Genomic DNA, 17,176 nt, shown 5'->3' on the forward strand with positions numbered 1-17,176 from the left:
AGTATATTCCTGGGCTAGTTTAGAACCTGTTCAGCAAAGTCCAAAGCTGACATGGAAGGTCAAATGCTGGTGGTCGAACGGTCGGATCAGCAATGAGGAAACCATTGCAAATGTCTTTAGCCAACCACTCATTGCTGCTGACAGATTCCGAGCTGGCAGTTGAGACCACAGTGGATGCCTCCACTCAGCTAAGTCAAAATGGAATTTCCCACAAGCCCCTGCAAGGCACATGGCTGAAGAACCAACTCTCTGACAGATTTCAGGTTTCTTCCATCTGAAGTGGTGCTAGCACTCTAAAAGAGGCACAACTTTAAAAAAAAAAAAAAGTGGTATAAGTGATTCTCCCATCACCTCCCTGCTGAAAAATGGCTGAATTGTATTTAAATCAGGGGAGAAAAGTCATCCTGTCACAGAGACCCAACTAGAAAATCTAGGCCTAACCCAGCGGTTCTCAGACTGTGGGTCAGGACCCTAAAGTAGGTTGTGACCCCATTTTAATGGGGTTACCAAGGCTGGAGTTAGACGTGCTGCGCCCGGGGCCAAAGCCTGAGCCCAAAGGCTTCAGCCCTAGCTGGTGGGGCTCAGATTACAGGCCCCCAGCCTGGGGCTGAAGCCCCTGGGCTTCGGCTATGGCCCCCCCGCCTGGGGCAGTGGGGTCGGGCAGGCTTAGGTTTCAGTCCCCCATCCTGAGGCCGTGTAGTAATTTTTGTTGTCAAAAGGGGGTCGCGATGCAATGAAGTGTGAGAATCCCTGGCCTAACTTATTTGAAAAGAGTTATGACCAGCTAATTAAAGGGGCTTTAAAATGGAAACTCTTGGGTAACCTTACCAATAGGTGTTGCACCATGCTTGACCTCTACCATGGGTAAGAGCACATGAACTCAGTGCAGCGCCATTGTCCACCCTGCAACAAACATTTGTGCACATACTGATCCCTATATCCTGGTAGGTTCACAAATAGTTGGTTTTCAATGTAACAATTCAGTAGTTTTCTCCACATGCTGCTGCTGCCGCCGCCACCTCTTTCAGTGAGCACAACCTCCTGCGCTGATAAAACCTCTCATTTATTAATAATAATACTAAGTAGATTTATAGAGCTCCTTCCAGAGGCTTTAAACTCCTTCACTGAATTACAGATTGTACAGTTTCAGAGTGGTAGCGTGTTAGTCTGTATCAGCAAAAACAACGAGGAGTCCTTGTGGCACCTTAGAGACTAACACATTTATTTGGGCATAAACTTTCGTGGGCTAAAACCTACTTGGGTTTATGTCCAAATAAAATTTGTTAGATTGTACAGTATACATCATAATATTACTCAGGTCTTGTGGGGTACCTTTCCTCTTTTGATTTTGAAGGGCTCTACAAAGTTATCATCTTCATTTTACAGATTGGGTAACTAAAACAATTATCGGCAAAGGTAACACAGCAGGAGCAGGAATGGAACCCAGATCTCCTGACTCCCTAAACCCAATATACTGGCCTACTTCCACCTCACCACCCACTGATAGACACCTCTGTGGGAGAAGTCACAGGAGCCTCCCTGAGGGCAGACATGGGAAATTCTATGGGCCGTGATACACAGGAGGTGAGACTAGCTGATCTAAAGGTTCATTCTGGCCTTAGCATCAATGAACACAGCAAGACTGCCTGACAGTGTAGGACTGGAAGCGAAGAACACACAACCAATTAAGGCAACAGAGGAACTGTTTTCTCTCTACAGGAATTTGGCCAGGGTTTTATGAGAAAGGCCATGGGAACCCGAGGGCTAAATCAACCTGTTCTGTGGAAAGATAGTGGAAAGGGAGGCTTATCTCCAGAACCTAGCAGGTTGCTTTTTTCATATTATCCCCTTGCTTAAATTAGGGAATGGCAGATTCATGGAAGCAGCAGGAGTTGGGTCTACAGGGCACAGATGCACAGGTAACGCTAATCTCACCCTGTCTCTGACCGAGCACACGCAGCCCAAGTCTTTTTGTGCTCCCTTCCTAGGCCCCTTCCATCCTCCCACCCATCATAGCCAAATAAGTTGCAGGGCCACACTGCCATTGGTTCCCCCACAACAGGTGCGTCTCCTACCCACATCACAAGGAGTTAATGCCACAGTGAGAGTGTAACGGCTTCCCCAGGATAGATTCACAGATTCATAGATTCTAGGACAGGAAGGGATATTTTAACCAGAGTAAAATTAGGCTAGAAGATATTAGGTAGCCCTGCCTCAGTGCAGGGGACTGGACTAGATGACCTCTTGAGGTCCCTTCCAGACCCATGATACTATGATCCTCTAAAGGGGAGAAGAGGGCATAGCTGCAAGGTGATGAGAGGGAAAAGGTGGGATTGGGAGGTCCTGCCCAGATACTCAAGCAATTGTATGTCAAGTATCACCAATGGCCAAAGATGGGTCACTAGATGGGGAGGGCTCTGAGTTACTACAGAAAAGTCTTTCCCAGGTGTCTGGCTGGTGGGTCTTGCCCATATGTTCAGGGTTTAACTGACCGCCATATTTGGAGTTGTGAAGGAATTTTCTCCCAGGTCAGATTAGCAGAGAGGCTGGTTTGGTTTGGTTTTGTTGCCACCTTCTACACAGGTCATTTGCTTGTTTGAACTAGAGTGAATGGTTGATTCTCTGTAACTTGAGGTCTTTAAATCATGATTTGAGGACAGCCGGAGGTTATGAGCCTACTACAGGCAGTGGCGGATTAGCCACGGGGCCAACAGGGCCTGTGCCCAGGGGCCTTGGCCAATTGGGGGCCCCTGGAAAAATAGGTGCCCTTGCACCCTGACCTGCTCATCTGGCACTCCTGCTGGGGTTCGGGGTCCGGGCGCGAGTTCTCTCCAACAGGAGTGCCAGGCAGGTGGGCGCAGCGAGACAAGCCCCCGTGCCCTGCTCCCATTTCCCCGGCAGGAGCACCGGGGCGGGGGAGGACTGCAGGCAGAAGGGGTGGGGAGAGGCCCCCACTTGCTTTCGCCCAGTGCTCCACAAAACTATCTTCCGCCTCTGACGACAGGAGTGGATGGGTGAGGTTCTGTGGCCTGCGAGGTGCAGGAGCTCAGACCAGATGATCACGATTTGCCCTTCTGGCCTTAGAGCCTAGGAGCTACTTAGATTTCTCCTACCCCCGTTTAGAGAATAGCCAGATGCTCAGGTTAGTCGTATCTCTGCACTCAGTGGCGTGGATGCACTCAAAAGAGAGTGAGTCAAGTGAGGGTTTCCTGCTTTGTAGCCTAGAAGGGAATAGAGAGATTACTCCACCTCCAATTCTCCCCCTCCCCCTCGAGTCTAGCTATGTGCACAGCACTCCCGAAGTGGGTCTCAGGTTTCGTAAGGCATTGTGTCAGGCAGAGCATTTCAGGCCAGGAACGCGGCCCCTGTACGCAATTTACCCCCTGCGGTACTGTCCGTTCTTACGGCACCCCATGTGAGGGAGTTAAAAACACCCCATAAATTATACTGTGTGTTCTCCATTTGACAACGGCATTATTAAAAGGCAGGCAGAGGTAGTGCAAACAGATACTTTGTAAAACACTGTTTACTCATGGAAATTGTGTGCAGCGCATTGCAAGAGGCCTTTTGTGGGGGTGCTGTTATTGCATAGCTCATTACCTGCGGGCAAAGGTCTCTCCAGCCAGCACGGCAGGCTAGGACTCCCATAATGCACTGCAGATTTTCCATGGAAGTGATGCTCTAAGATGATTATACTGAGGCCCATTCTTTAGCACCTCACAGGATCAGAAGCACAGGCCTCAAACCTGAGCCTTAAAGCGTAGCTTCTGCCTTCATTTTCATAATGGTTTTATCCAGTGGGGAACAAACAATATAATGCACTGGGTGTTTTTGCTTCTTGAGCAGTGTAACAGGGGGGATCACCCTACTAGTGCTTGCTGCTGGTCACCTTGCGGATCAGCTCCATAGGTCGGTACGCTGACTCTCATGGTGTCTAACCTGCTCTCACCTCTGCTCCTGAACCCGTCTCATTCCAAGGACTGCTGCATCCTCTCCAGGACACAGCCCTCTGGCTGTGCCGCACCCTGTGCTCCCTCCTTCCAAGGGACAGTACCACAGTCCAGCCACTTCCTCAGTGGCACATGGGTATGGGGGGGACGTAGGCCTGCCCATTACTCTGGGTCCCGGCCTAGGGACCCTGTAGATGACAGCCACATGCTACGTTCCCCCCAACATCTCAGTCTATTTCCCTGGACTACTTCCCCACGGCCCGAGCACCTTCTTCACCCTTGCCTCAGGGCCTCAGCCTGCAACTCCCAACCACCAGCCAGGAGCTCTTCCCTGGCTCCCCAGGTCCCTGCCAGCAGCACTGCTCTGTCCAGGGTGCTGGCTTTCTTCTGCCTGCAACACAGCCAGTCCTTCCTCCTTGAGCTCCAAAGAGCAACTGAACCGCTTCTGCCCTGCAACTCTTCTTATATGGGCCTGCCCAGCCCTGATTGGCTGCTCCTCGCAGCCTCTCTACTATCAGCTGCTTTCTGCACAGCCTCCAAAGGCTCCATTAACCCCTTACAGGCCAGTGTGGGGCAGACACCCCATCACAAGCAGCAAGTGCCTGTGACAGAGCAAGCAAGCTGCCAATGTAAGGAGAGTGCCCTTATTTTTCATTTCCATTATTTTAATTAGTTTCCTAGCCTGAGATTAACTGCCTAAATGTTGAACTTCCTATAACTGAATGTGGAAGGCTTAGCCGTGTAAATAGGGTGACCAGACAGCAAGTGTGAAAAGTCGGGACGGGGGTTGGGGGTAATAGGAGGTAACTCCTGGCCCTCAGAGACCGAGTGTGCGCTCTTGAGGCCAGAGTGGCAGAATTGGAGGAGGAAAGGAAGACGAAGGTTCATAGAGGAGACTTTCAGGGACATAGAGCAGTCCCATCTCCTGCCTGACAGCTCCTGTGCTGTTAAAGAGCATGAAGGTCTCGGGGCAGGAGAGCATCACGCTGAAGCAGAGGGAAATGATTCCATAGTTGGGACTCTCCTTCCAGATGATGTCATGGTATCCTCTCACCCCCAGGATATTCTTTTGGGGGTGGGGACCCCAGTTACTAGGAAGAAACAGACAATAGTAGCGGGGCATTCAATTGTTAGAATTATAAGTAGTTGGGTTTGTGATGACCAGGAGAACCACATGGTAAATTACCTGCTGGGTTCGAAGACACAAGACATCTAGATAGCCGTATACATAGGGCTGGGGAGGAGCTGGTGGTTGTGGTTCATGTGGGTGCCAGTGATATAGGGAGAGAGATCCTGGAGGCCAAATTTAGGCTGCTAGGTAAGAGATTACCTAGTCTCTGAAATGCTTCCAGTTTCACACGCAGGCCCTGTTCGACAGGCAGAACTGCAGGTCTCAACGTGTGGATGAGATGATAGGGTAGGGAGGAGGGGGTTTGGTTTATTCAGAACTGGGGAACTCTTGGGGAAAGAAGCAGCCTATAGAGGAGAAATGGTCTCCAGCTAAACCAAAACAGAACCAGATTGCTGGCATGTAAAATTAAAAAGGACGTAGAGGAGTTTTTAAACTAAGCGTTGGGGGAAAGTCAACAGGTACAGAGGAGCACACAGTTCAGACTGAGACATCCCTTGGGGATGAATGAATTAAAGGGGGAACGCTAGATCCTAGTAAAGAGGATAGCAAAAGTTGTTAAAAACTGGCAGTTAAATCCTACTGAGGAAAACAGAAAGGAGCAACAACTCTGGCAAGTCAAGTGTAAAAGTATAATTAGGCAGGCGAAAAAAAGAGTTTGAAGAGAAACTAGCAAAACCCACAAAAAGTAACAGCAAATATTTTTTAAGTATGTCAGAATCAGGAAGCCTGCCAAACAATCAGTGGGGCCACTGAACAATTGGAGCGCTCAGGGAAGGCCATTGCAGAGAAGCTAAATGAATTCTTTGCATCAGTCTGCACTGCAGAGGATGTGAGGGAGGTTCTCACGCCTAAACCATTCTTTTTAGGGGACAATTCTGAGGAACTGTCCCAGGTTGATGTTTCAGTAAAGGAAGTTTTGGAACAAACTGATCAATTAAACAGTAATAAGTCACCTGGACCAGATGGGATTCACCCAAGAGTTCTGAAGGAACTCAAATGTGAAATTGCAGAATTAACAACTGTGATATGTAAACTATTGCTTAGGTCAGCCTCTGTACCAGATGTCTGGAGGATAGCTAATGTAACACCAATTTTTAAAAATGGCTCCGGAGGAGATCCCGGCAATTACAGGCTGGTAAGTCTGACTTCAGTACCAGGCAAATTGGTTGAAACTATAGTAAAGAACAGCATAATCAGACACACAGATGAACACAATATGTTGAGGAAAGAGGCAATACAGTTTATGTAAAGGGAAATCATGCCTCACCAAGCAAACACGTGGACAAGGATGACCCAGTGAACATGGTGGATTTTCAGAAAGCCTTTGACAAAGTCCCTTTTGACAAAGTCCCCAAAGATGGCATATATCACATTGGTAGATGTGCCATCATGTGCCAGCAATGCCCCTCTGCCATGTACATTGGCCAAACCGGACAGTCTCTACGCAAAAGAATTAATGGACACATCTGACATCAGGAATCATAACACTCAAAAAGCAGTAGGAGAACACTTTAACCTGTCTGGTCATTCAATGACAGACCTGCGGGTGGCAATTTTGCAACAGAAAAGCTTCAAAAACAGACTCCAACGAGAAACTGCTGAGCTGGAATTGATATGCAAACTAGATACAATCAACTTAGGCTTGAATAGGGACTGGGAATGGCTGAGCCATTACAAACATTGAATCTATCTCCCCTCGTAAGTATTCTCACACTTGCTTCTTATCAAACTGTCTGTACTGGGCTATCTTGATTATCACTTCAAAAGTTTTTTTCTCTTACTTAATTGGCCTCTCAGAGTTGGTAAGACAACTCCCACCTGTTCATGCTCTCTGTATGTGTGAATATATATATCTCCTCAATATATGTTCCATTCTATGCATCCGAAGAAGTGGGCTGTAGCCCACGAAAGCTTATGCTCAAATAAATTTGTTAGCCTCTAAGGTGCCACAAGTACTCCTGTTCTTTTTGTGAATACACAAGCTGACTCCACTGCTAAATTATTATTCTTGAATGTATAAGGGTGGACTCACCAGTGGTGCGCCCTCTAGTGGCTGGGCGTGACACAGCAGCTCTTTCTGCTCTAGTGCCCCCTGCTGACCATCAGTTTGGTCCTGCAGTGGTCTCTCTTGTACTCAGCCCTCTGGCCAGGTCTGCCCTCTATGCTGGGTTCCAGGAGCGCAGGACAGGCAGGGTTCACTCCACCAGACTCCTCGCTGCCACCTCCAATGATGGAGATTCCACCACCTCCCTGGGCAATTTATTCCAGTGCTTAATCACCCTGACTGTTAGGAAGTTTTTCTTAATGTCCATCCTAAACTGCCCTTGCTGCAATTCAGGCCCATTGCTTTTTGTCCTGTCCTCAGAGGTTAACTAGAATAATTTTTCTCTCTCCTTCTTGAAACAACCTTTTATGTACTTGAAAAACTGTTACTATGTCTCCTCTCAGTCTTCTCTTCTCCAGACTAAACAACCCCAATTTTTTCAATCTTCCCTTGTAGGTCATGTTTTCTAAACATTTAATCATTTTTGTTGCTCTCCTCTAGACTTTCTCTAACTTGTCTACATCTTCTTCCTACCAGACCTTTCTCTGGGCTTACCCCCTACAAGCTCTCTAAATTCACCCTTCTTCCAGGGTCAAAACTCACAAGGCTTTCCCCCGGAACCCACCCACCAATAATCCCAAATCCCAAACTTAAACCAACTTCTGCTCTCCTCAGGCTTAACCTTTCATGCCTTTTACATTCCTCCACTGAACGCCTCCCTGGGCTCTCTCCCTGGAAGTCCAGATCAGGGATCCTCACCGCCAGAGCCTTCTCCAACCCCAGCGGCCATTCCACATCTCCCCTGGCCTCCTGCCAGATTTCTGTCCTTAGGAAAGGATCTCATGGCCTACTCTCCTCCTAGTCTTCCACCTTGACCTTCCTGGTCTTTCTAGTCCCAGAGAGTCACTGCAGAAATCGTCCTTGTAGCCCCTTAAACATCAGTCCAAACACCTCTTAGGCTTCACTGCCTCCAGCTTAGGACAACTCACCTCAGTCCCCAGGGTTCAGTGCCCCGAACCTCTCTGGCTTCCTCCTAGCCCAGAACCCTCTAGTTTGGCTCTAGGCCTCCCATGCTTCTCTCAGCCTTTAGCCCAGAGAAGGAAACTCCCAGCTACCTCTCACCTAGGTCCCCTCCCTTGTAGGTGCCGAGTTTCTGATTTCCCCGTGGGTGCTCCAGTCCTGGAGCACTCCAGCCCCAGAGCATTCCCTCTGTGCTCCTTTCTTTCTGAAAACCAAGCTCTTCCCCAGCTGGGTTTGGGCCTCAGTTATGCCTCACACCTTCCAAGAGTGCCACTTAAGAGTGGTTTAATTGGCTTCAGGCGCCTGTTACCCAGTGTGGAGTTTATACAGCCCATCACAATGAGTATACAGACGATGGGCTGAATTCTTGGAAACATTCGCAAGTGCTGGAAGTTTCATGGGCCGGATTTTCATACCCTTATGGCCCCATTGCACTGCTTTGCCTGTGGGAAGGGACCAGGTAGGGTGTACATGTTTGCAGCCACTCTGAGGCCCCTTCGCTGTCCAAGTGTAAATGGGAATCAGGTCCTCGTGAACGTTAGCAATGGAGTGATTCTGGATTTGCACCGGTGTAGCTGGGATCAGAAACCGGAGCCAGGCGCTTGCATAGTTAGCTATCCTATGATAAACAGTCCCTAGCCATTTTGCTTCAGAAAGATGAAGCAGCCAAGAACTGCAGCACTGTCTGGTATGTTGTTCGGCTCTGCACCGTATGAAAGTAAAGGCTCTTCTTACCAGCCTCACTAGAATCTCTAGTGGACTTTGTTTTCTTTTATTTGTTTAATGTTTTGTGCATCAGGATATGGTTATCGTGCTCCAGCCGTCAGATCTTAGCAAGTCCCAGGGAAGATGCCAACATTAACATATGCCCCAACAGTTCTTTTCAAACATATACAAACTGGAACAATGCCTGGCTGAGAATATACTTGTTAACGTGGTTTACCAAATCTACTCTTTTTAGCAAACACCAGTTATTTGTAGATGGGGCAGAATCTTGGCTGCCCAGGGTTTGACAGGCTGTGATGGGCCTCCCCAGGCACCGAGGAACCAGCACTGAAAATAAAAGGGCTGCTTCATCCACATTTAGAACGGAGCTCAAACCAAATCACTTTCAGCATCCTAAAACATCCAGATCCTTTTTCTTTCATTCCTCTCTGTGCTTGGCGGCTGTGCCTACCGCTGGAACCAGGACTGCAGAAAACCACGAGAAAAGTTCTCTCCGGTACCTGCCACATCAACCATGGGACAAATTTTCTCACCTTCCAATTTCAAGCTACACCTTCCAAGCTCTGCCCAATTCTGCCATCACCTCCATCTCGGCTCTCATTTCTCAGCTCTCGCTTGCTCGCCAGTTGGTTCTGCCTCCTCACTTCTCCTTGTATCGCCTTCCTCAGGGTCATCTTTGGGCCTCCTCCCATGAGCTTCACAATAAAAGATGAGAACTCAAGTGAAAGGCCATGTTTTGCTAATCCCACCCCCAGGAAACGTGCAGCAGCTGTGTTAATTTCTAGGTAGGTTAGAGAAGACTCCAGATTCCTGTTGAGTGGCCAGGTGACTCTCGAGAGGTTTGGGCCCCAGTTCAGCAAAACATTAAAGTGCATGAATAAGTTCCACTGAGCTCCATGGGACTTGCGTAGCAAAGCATTTAAGCACATGTTTAGTGGGGGTTGTCATAAACATACAGCTAAGGGTAGCATAAAATCCCTCTTTACCCTGTAAAGGGTTAATTCCTCTTTTACCTGTAAAGGGCTAAGAAACTCAGATAACCTGGTTGGCACCTGACCAAAAGGACCAATAAGGGGAGAAGATACTTTCAAATCTGTGGGGGAAGGTTTTTGTTTGTGTCTTTGTTTTATTTTCTTCGAGTCAGCAAGGAACCAGGGCAGGAAAAATACATCTCCTTAAGCATATCTGGACTAAGCATCTAGTATTGCAAAATAGTAAGTAATAGCAAAGAAATGCGTTAGCTTATCTTTTGTTTTAGCTTGTGAATTTTCCCTGTGCTAAAAGGGAGGTTTATCCCTGCTTTTGTAACTTTAAAGTTTTGCCTAGAGGGGAAATCCTCTGTGTTTTTAAATCTTTTGTTATTCTGTAAAATACTTACCATCCTGATTGTACAGAGGTGATTCTTTTACCTTTTCTTTAATTACAATTCTTCTTTTAAGAACCCGATTGATTTTTCATTGTTCTTAAGATCCAAGGGTTTGGGTCTGTGTTCACCTGTACCAGTTGGTGAGGATATTATTCTCAAGCCTTCCCCAGGAAAGGGGGATGTAGGGCTTGGGGGAATATTATGGGGGAATAGGACTCCAAGTGGTCCTTTCCCTGATTCTTTGTCTAAATCACTTGGTGGTGGCAGCATACTGTTCAAGAACAAGGTGGAACTTGTGCCTTGGGAAAGTTTTAACCTAAGCTGGTAAAAATAAGCTTAGGAGGTCTTTCCTGTGGGTCCCCACATCTGTACCCCAGAGTTCAGAGTGGGGAAGTATATGCCACCTGGTTTGCCCATGTCTGCTCTCACTTCCACTTGGGATCAACAACATACAGCAAACTCTTCTTCTCATGGCATCTCTTCCTCCTGGATTTCAGGAGTGCCTGCATGTTACCTGTTAGTCATTGTGGAAGCTAAAGAAAACTGCAGGGTTTGCTGGCATCCAGCAGCCTCAGTTAAGAATCAGCCTTAGAGGGGGTTTAACCAACCCCCAGTTAAAGCTCATCACACTGATACACACACTCTGGCATTTCCATCTGTGAGCTGTTGATCTCAGGGCAGTTGTCCTGGGCTCAAGCCCTGCTGGAAACAGGGACTCTGTACAGTATGTAAGTAAACTGTATCAGTTCTGCTCTTCCTGGGCATTATTAGATCTAAAGCTGGCCCAGATAGAGGAGTACACTATCAGAGATCCCTGGATGTTTAGGAGTCCCCAGACTTTCAAGAAATTTAGAAATATCCCATCTCCTAGAACGGGAAGGGACCTTGAAAGGTCATGGAGTCCAGCCCCCTGCCTTCACTAGCAGGATCAAGTACTGATTTTGCCCCAGATCCCCAAGTGGCCCCCTCAAGGATTGAACTCACAACCCTGGGTTTAGCAGGCCAATGCGCAAACCACTGAGCTATCCCTCCCCTCATAGCGCAGGATCCTGTATTCCCTTCATCCCAGCCTAGGAAGAGCAGAAAGCATTCATCTCATGCGTTCATCACGCCATTCTTGACAGTCACACTACAATCAGCTCCCAGCTGCATCCCTTTGTGGCTCCCTTGCATCCCTCCTGCCTCACTGGTCTCCATTTCATGCTCTCCACCTGGCACCTTTCATCATGCTCCCTTTGACACTTGGCCACATCTCCCACTGCACATCAGCCAAGATGCTCCACTTGCCTCCGCTGAATCTCTCCTTCACGCACACTTTTGCCATGGGGTAACATTTGCAAGAGCCCACAAGAAGCTGAACATTCAGCGGGACTCAGGCTTCTTACTCCACAGTTGTTTTGGAAAATGGGAGACTGGAGCCGAAGTCACTTCAAAATGTTCGTCATGATGCAGCGATGAGCTGGGACTTCCACAAATCACGACTGCTGCATTGTGCTCACCCTGCCTGTTTGGCACATCCACCCGGAGTCTCATTTTATAGTCCAGCTGTACGTCCTTTTGGGGGGAAGGGACTATTGTTCTGTTACACGGCTACAAGAGGGCCCCGATCCCTGGTTTGGGTCCCTTGACAACACCAGAATACGCAGATAATAACCATAAAGGGCGAGGACAACGACAAAAGGAGAATTAATAACCATTTGGATTCTGGAACAAGCTAGGAACCCAGGTCATGGATCAGGACCTCATTGTACTAGATGCTGTACAAAAAGATGGTCCCTGCCCCTAAGAGCTTACAGCCTAACAAAAGACAACAGCTGGAGCCAGACAGATGGGGGAATACAAGGAAAAAAAATGAGACCATGCAGAGTAGTATGATAGATAGTTGGTGCGCTAACACCACTGCCTATCCATTCTCCAGTTGTTTGTAGGCATCACAGCAAAAGGGAATTTTAAGGAGACGTTTGGAGGATAATGACGTGGCTTTGTGGAGGTTTAGCGGGAGCTCCTCCTAATTGTGAGGGGCAGCCTTGGGGAAAGTACAAAAGTGCTTGTTGGAAACTTTCACAAGTGGGCGATGACGGCCGGCCTCCCTGGCAAAGCAGCGGCAGGAGCTGACATCTCAACCGCTTTCATTAGGAAACCGCTCTCCGGTGGCCTGGGTGCCTGTGTTGTCTGCCTTGGATCGCAGACTCTTTGGGGCAGGGACCACGTCTTGCTGTGCATTTGTGAAGTGTCACGTGAGTTTATGGGGTCACGCAGAGTTGTTGATTAATAATAAAATACAATAATAAGCTCGTCAGTTGGCGCGTTGGCACTCGATCCTATGCTTTCCTTGGTAGCGTCCCAAATGCACATTTGTTTAAAGTAGCAAACAAGTAAGAGACTGTAGTTCATAGCAACCTCAGTGGAAATCTCTCTTGCTGGCTGCGTGTGCTGGGATCCAATTTGGCAATAGGTATCCCGCACAAGTAGGCGATCTTGCACTTTCTCAGCAGGAACCTCCTCCTCACAGGGACCCAGCCAAAGAAAGAAACGCAAGCAGATGGCTTGAGGGTGCTCAGAGATTTATGCCAGGGGCTGCCTCATCTCTTGCTAACCATAAGGGACTCCCACGGAACGTGGAGGGATGATCATCCTGCCAACCATGCTCCAGCCGTGGAGATTGGTGCAACAGCAGACCTGGGGCGACCTCCAATCGTTTTGGGGGATGTAGATCATTTTCTCAGTGACTGGTGAGGCATTGGAGAGAAACAGCAGAGACCAGAGATCTTAGGTGGGATATTCAAAGCACAGAGCCCAACTATGCTCGTTGGAGTCAATGGATGTCAAAGGGAACAGCAAGTAATGCTGAATGCTTTCAAAAGTCTCACCCCTAGAACTCGGGACTGAGTTAGGGGATGGTGGCCACAGGCAGAAGTTTTAGGGCTTCCACTGAAATCTTTGCCTTAATTCTGCATGCACTGAAGTTTTGTCATTTATTTCCATCCCATTTGGCTGCTCCAGGCATTTTGTTTTCTCGCTGCCAAGGCTGCGTGAATCTGCCAGAATCCCATGCAGTGAAACGGTCTCCTACACACCTAGCATCTGAAGGAGAGATGCTTCCCACACAGCGTCTTTCACCCCAATCACACGGCTTTCAGCTGAGCTTGCCTCCCCCACCAGCGCCAGCCTCAAGTCAGAGTCTCATGTTCGCAGCATTTTCTGGCCTTTTGTGTCACATTTAGCCTTTTTTGTAACGTGCAGTAAGGCGAGGACTGGCCAGGACACCAGGGGGCCAACCTCTGCCTTGGGTAAGCAACTCCCATTGAAACTAATGGGAGCCCCTTGCAGACTTAGCCCCACTGTAATTACCGGTAGAGGCCTATTGAGTCTAGGTGCCCTGATGCCCTGCCCCATGGAAATCAATGGCAACGCTCTCAGTGGCAGTAGTGAGTAGAAGAGCCCCTCGCTACTACAGAAGGGAAGTTAGTGGGATCTATCACAGGGGGCCCGTGCAGGGCTGCTCCTTCCAGTGCTTTGCCTGGTTTAGCTTTAGCTATCCCAACCCACAGAGTTTGCACCACGTCCTTGCGAAACACCTCCGCAGTCAAATGCACCGCACTAGTCGGAGGCTTTTCCGCCAAGGTTAGATTATCCTTTGCTCAGCTTACCCGGGTTCCTCCCAGCGACAGGGCGGTCTGGCTCCAGAAAAGGCCTTTTCTCCCCAGCCCACCTGAAGGATGTTACTGTTCTGCGGTTTCTTGTCCAGTGGAATGGGAAGAAGGTGTGAGAGGCAGTGCAGCCAGCGTGAGCGTCTCTTTCTATCCCAGGCCACCAGCAAAGGACAAATACATGCAGCTGCAGGCAAGCAACGGCCGATGGTTACAGACGTTCATGCGCAGAGGGCCCCGTTTCAGAAAGGCTCTTCAAGCACACGTTCAAGTCCACCCCTGCTCAGCCAAGTACCGATGCCCGTGCTTTACTGAAGGGGCTGGGAGCGTCGGATGCCACACATTAGCAAGGGGCAGCGTGAGGCACAGGAAATGGTGTTAACCGCCTTCCCCCGAAAGCAGAGTGAGCAGTGGAGGAGGCCTGCTCTGGAGCAGACCAGCGATGTAAGCCCCTGATGCTGGCATGGACCGAACCAATGGGGTGGAGGGGTTGTTCCAGCCCCTTTCCCCAAGGGGGAGATGACAAACCAATGAAACTGATTGGTCCTTGACTGGAGCAGCAGTCTACCCTAGGCTCAGCACTTCCACAAGCCCCTTGGAGCACCCAGTCAGATGGTTCGATTGCAGGAGCCATGACATTGACAGGAAAGCCAGAGCCCAACTGCCTCCCACTCCCATGGAGAGTGTGCAGTTGGTCCCCACTCCCGGCTGGGGGCCGGAGCGAGAAGCCTGGGTGGCTCCCCCGGCAGCTCCCGGCTGGGAATGTTGGCTGTGTTGTCTAGGACATTGACAAGGCTGCCTGGCTCCGGGCGGGCAGCGGGTGGGGCCGAGAAGCCAGGGCAGCTAGACTCTGCTCCTTGGGGCCAAGAAGCCCTGGGCGGCTTCCCCCTCACTCCACGACGGGGGGGAAGCCCCCCAGAATCCTGTGGGGCAACCGGGCTCCCTGTGGTGCTGAGAGACTGGGCTCTCAGCTCCTCACATTGCCCCCATAGGGTGGTGGACGTGCTCCTGGTGAGGACGTGCACCACCGACCCAAGGAGGGCCATGTGGATAATGCACCGCCCCAGGAATTACCACAGTGGCGGTCAGTGGACCTAATACAGGTCGATTTAGGTTTGTAGTGTAGACGTACTCTTCATCTTAGACTCGTATTTTCTGTTCACCTTTCAGTGCTGGGGCCTAGACACACCCAAGAATGCCTCCAGTCCTGCAGAGCACAGGCCCCCTGCTGCGTGCTGGACAGGCAGCGATGTGAGGAGGAAACTTCAGGCCGCACAAAGAGCTTGAATGAAATTCCTGTGAAGTGACTCAAACTGAGAGCTCCCGGTGATGGAAACAGCTTCCCTGGGCCACATCCACTTCTAAAGGACGAACAATGGTCCCATTGAAGTCAATGGCAAAACTCCCATTCAAGTCGCTGGGGCTGAGACTTAACCCTGGGAAAACGGATGTATTTTTTTTATTTAAGGGATCTTACATTACCGAAAGCAACAATTATCCCTGAACAAAACCCTTGGATTCAAATGTCCATAAAGGATCAGACCCTCCACCTCCTCGGACGAATGGGCTTGGTGGCACGGCCAGAGTTTAGGTGTGGGCAACCTTATCAGCCTATTAGGCCTATGAATCTTTTCCCAGGAGAGTTGCTTATCCCAGCCATGCCTCAGTTTCCCTCTGGTGATAGGATCATTTAGCCCTCCAGCCAAATGCCAAGTCTTTTCCTTCCAGGTGAAGGAATGTCCAGCAACAATAGAACCAGCCTTCGGCTGCAGGGTGTCAGCTCACCACCTCACAGTGGCTCAGCTGACACATAAAGGTGTCCATGCACCTCCTTCTACCACAGGCTTCAGCCACAAGGCCCTAAAAAGCATAGCAGCCTTCTGCTCCAGCCTCCGATAGTTCATTGCACTCTTCCTCCAGCCAGTTACTTCCCCCCCCGGCTTACCTGGCCCGTTGGCAGGTTTCTTTCCTGGGTCTCTCTCAGCTGATGTCCTCACTGGAGAGGCCCATAATGAGCAAAATGGCTTGCCTTTATACCACTTCCTCTCCCAGCAGGCCTTGCTCTCAGGTCTACAACTCTAATGGTGCCTGAACTACAAATCCCAGAATTCCCTGGAGCTGCGTGGGGAAAAGGCACAGGTCCAAACTGGGGCTTGAACCCTTCTTAGAGACTTGACTCACCCTGTGTCAATCCTTCCCCACATCCCACCCCAGCTTGGGCTTCTGGCCATCTTCCTACCCCTGAGGAGAGCTGGATGGGAGTCCCCTTCATAGCCATTCTTCATAGCCATGTTCTCTTCCTCTAAGGGCTGAGCACACAATTCCGCTTGATTGCCAGGTGGCGGAGACATCAGAATTCCCAGTCAAACCCAGGTGCAAAGTACTAATTACACGGTCACCCATCATATACCTACAGATGGGCCCGGGCTAGCTTCTCAGCTTGGAGCTGGTTGACACTCATTAGTTTTGCTCTAAGTGATCTGGATTGCTTGGCGAGATGGGCTCATTGGAAGAACCATTTTAAATACAGCCACATGCAAGGTCATATATGTAGGAACAAAGAAGGCAGGTCACACTTCCAAGCTGGGAGAAATATCCTGAAATGCAACCACACTAAAAAGAACTGAGAGGTCCTGGTGGATAACCAACTGAACATGGACTCCCAAGTGATGCTGTAGCTAAGAGGGTGAATGTAATTCTTAGGCCTGGTCTACACTAACCCCCCACTTCGGACAAAGGTACGCAAATTCAGCTACGTTAATAACGTAGCTGAATTCAAAGTACCTTAGTCCAAACTTACCGCGGGTCCAGACGCGGCAGGGAGGCTCCCCCGTCGATGCCGCGTACTCCTCTCGCCGAGCTGGAGTACCGGCGTCGACGGCAAGCACTTCTGGGATCGATCCCAGAAGATCGATCGCTTACATCCGGACCAGAAAGTAACTATAGATGTACCCTCAGATGTAAAAGCAAGGGACTATCTAGTAGGAGTAGGAAGGTTTTATTACCTCTGTATACAGAATTAATGAGACCATTACTGGAATATTGCATCTAGTTCTGGTGTCCACACTTCAAAGAGAATGCTGAAAAATCGAAACGGGTTCAGAAGAGCCTCAAGAGTGATCTGAGGTCTGGAAAACCCGTCTTAGAGCAAGAAACTTAAAAAGCTCAAGCACAGGGCAAGAGTCTAATCACAGTCTATCTATAACTATGTGGGGAAGAGATTTCTGACAGCAGATGGTTCTGTAACCTAGTAGAAAAAGGCATAACCAGATCCAATGGCTAGAAGAT

The sequence above is a fragment of the Trachemys scripta genome, chromosome 5 (genome assembly GCF_013100865.1).
Source record: "Trachemys scripta elegans isolate TJP31775 chromosome 5, CAS_Tse_1.0, whole genome shotgun sequence".
Lineage (NCBI taxonomy): Eukaryota > Metazoa > Chordata > Testudines > Emydidae > Trachemys > Trachemys scripta.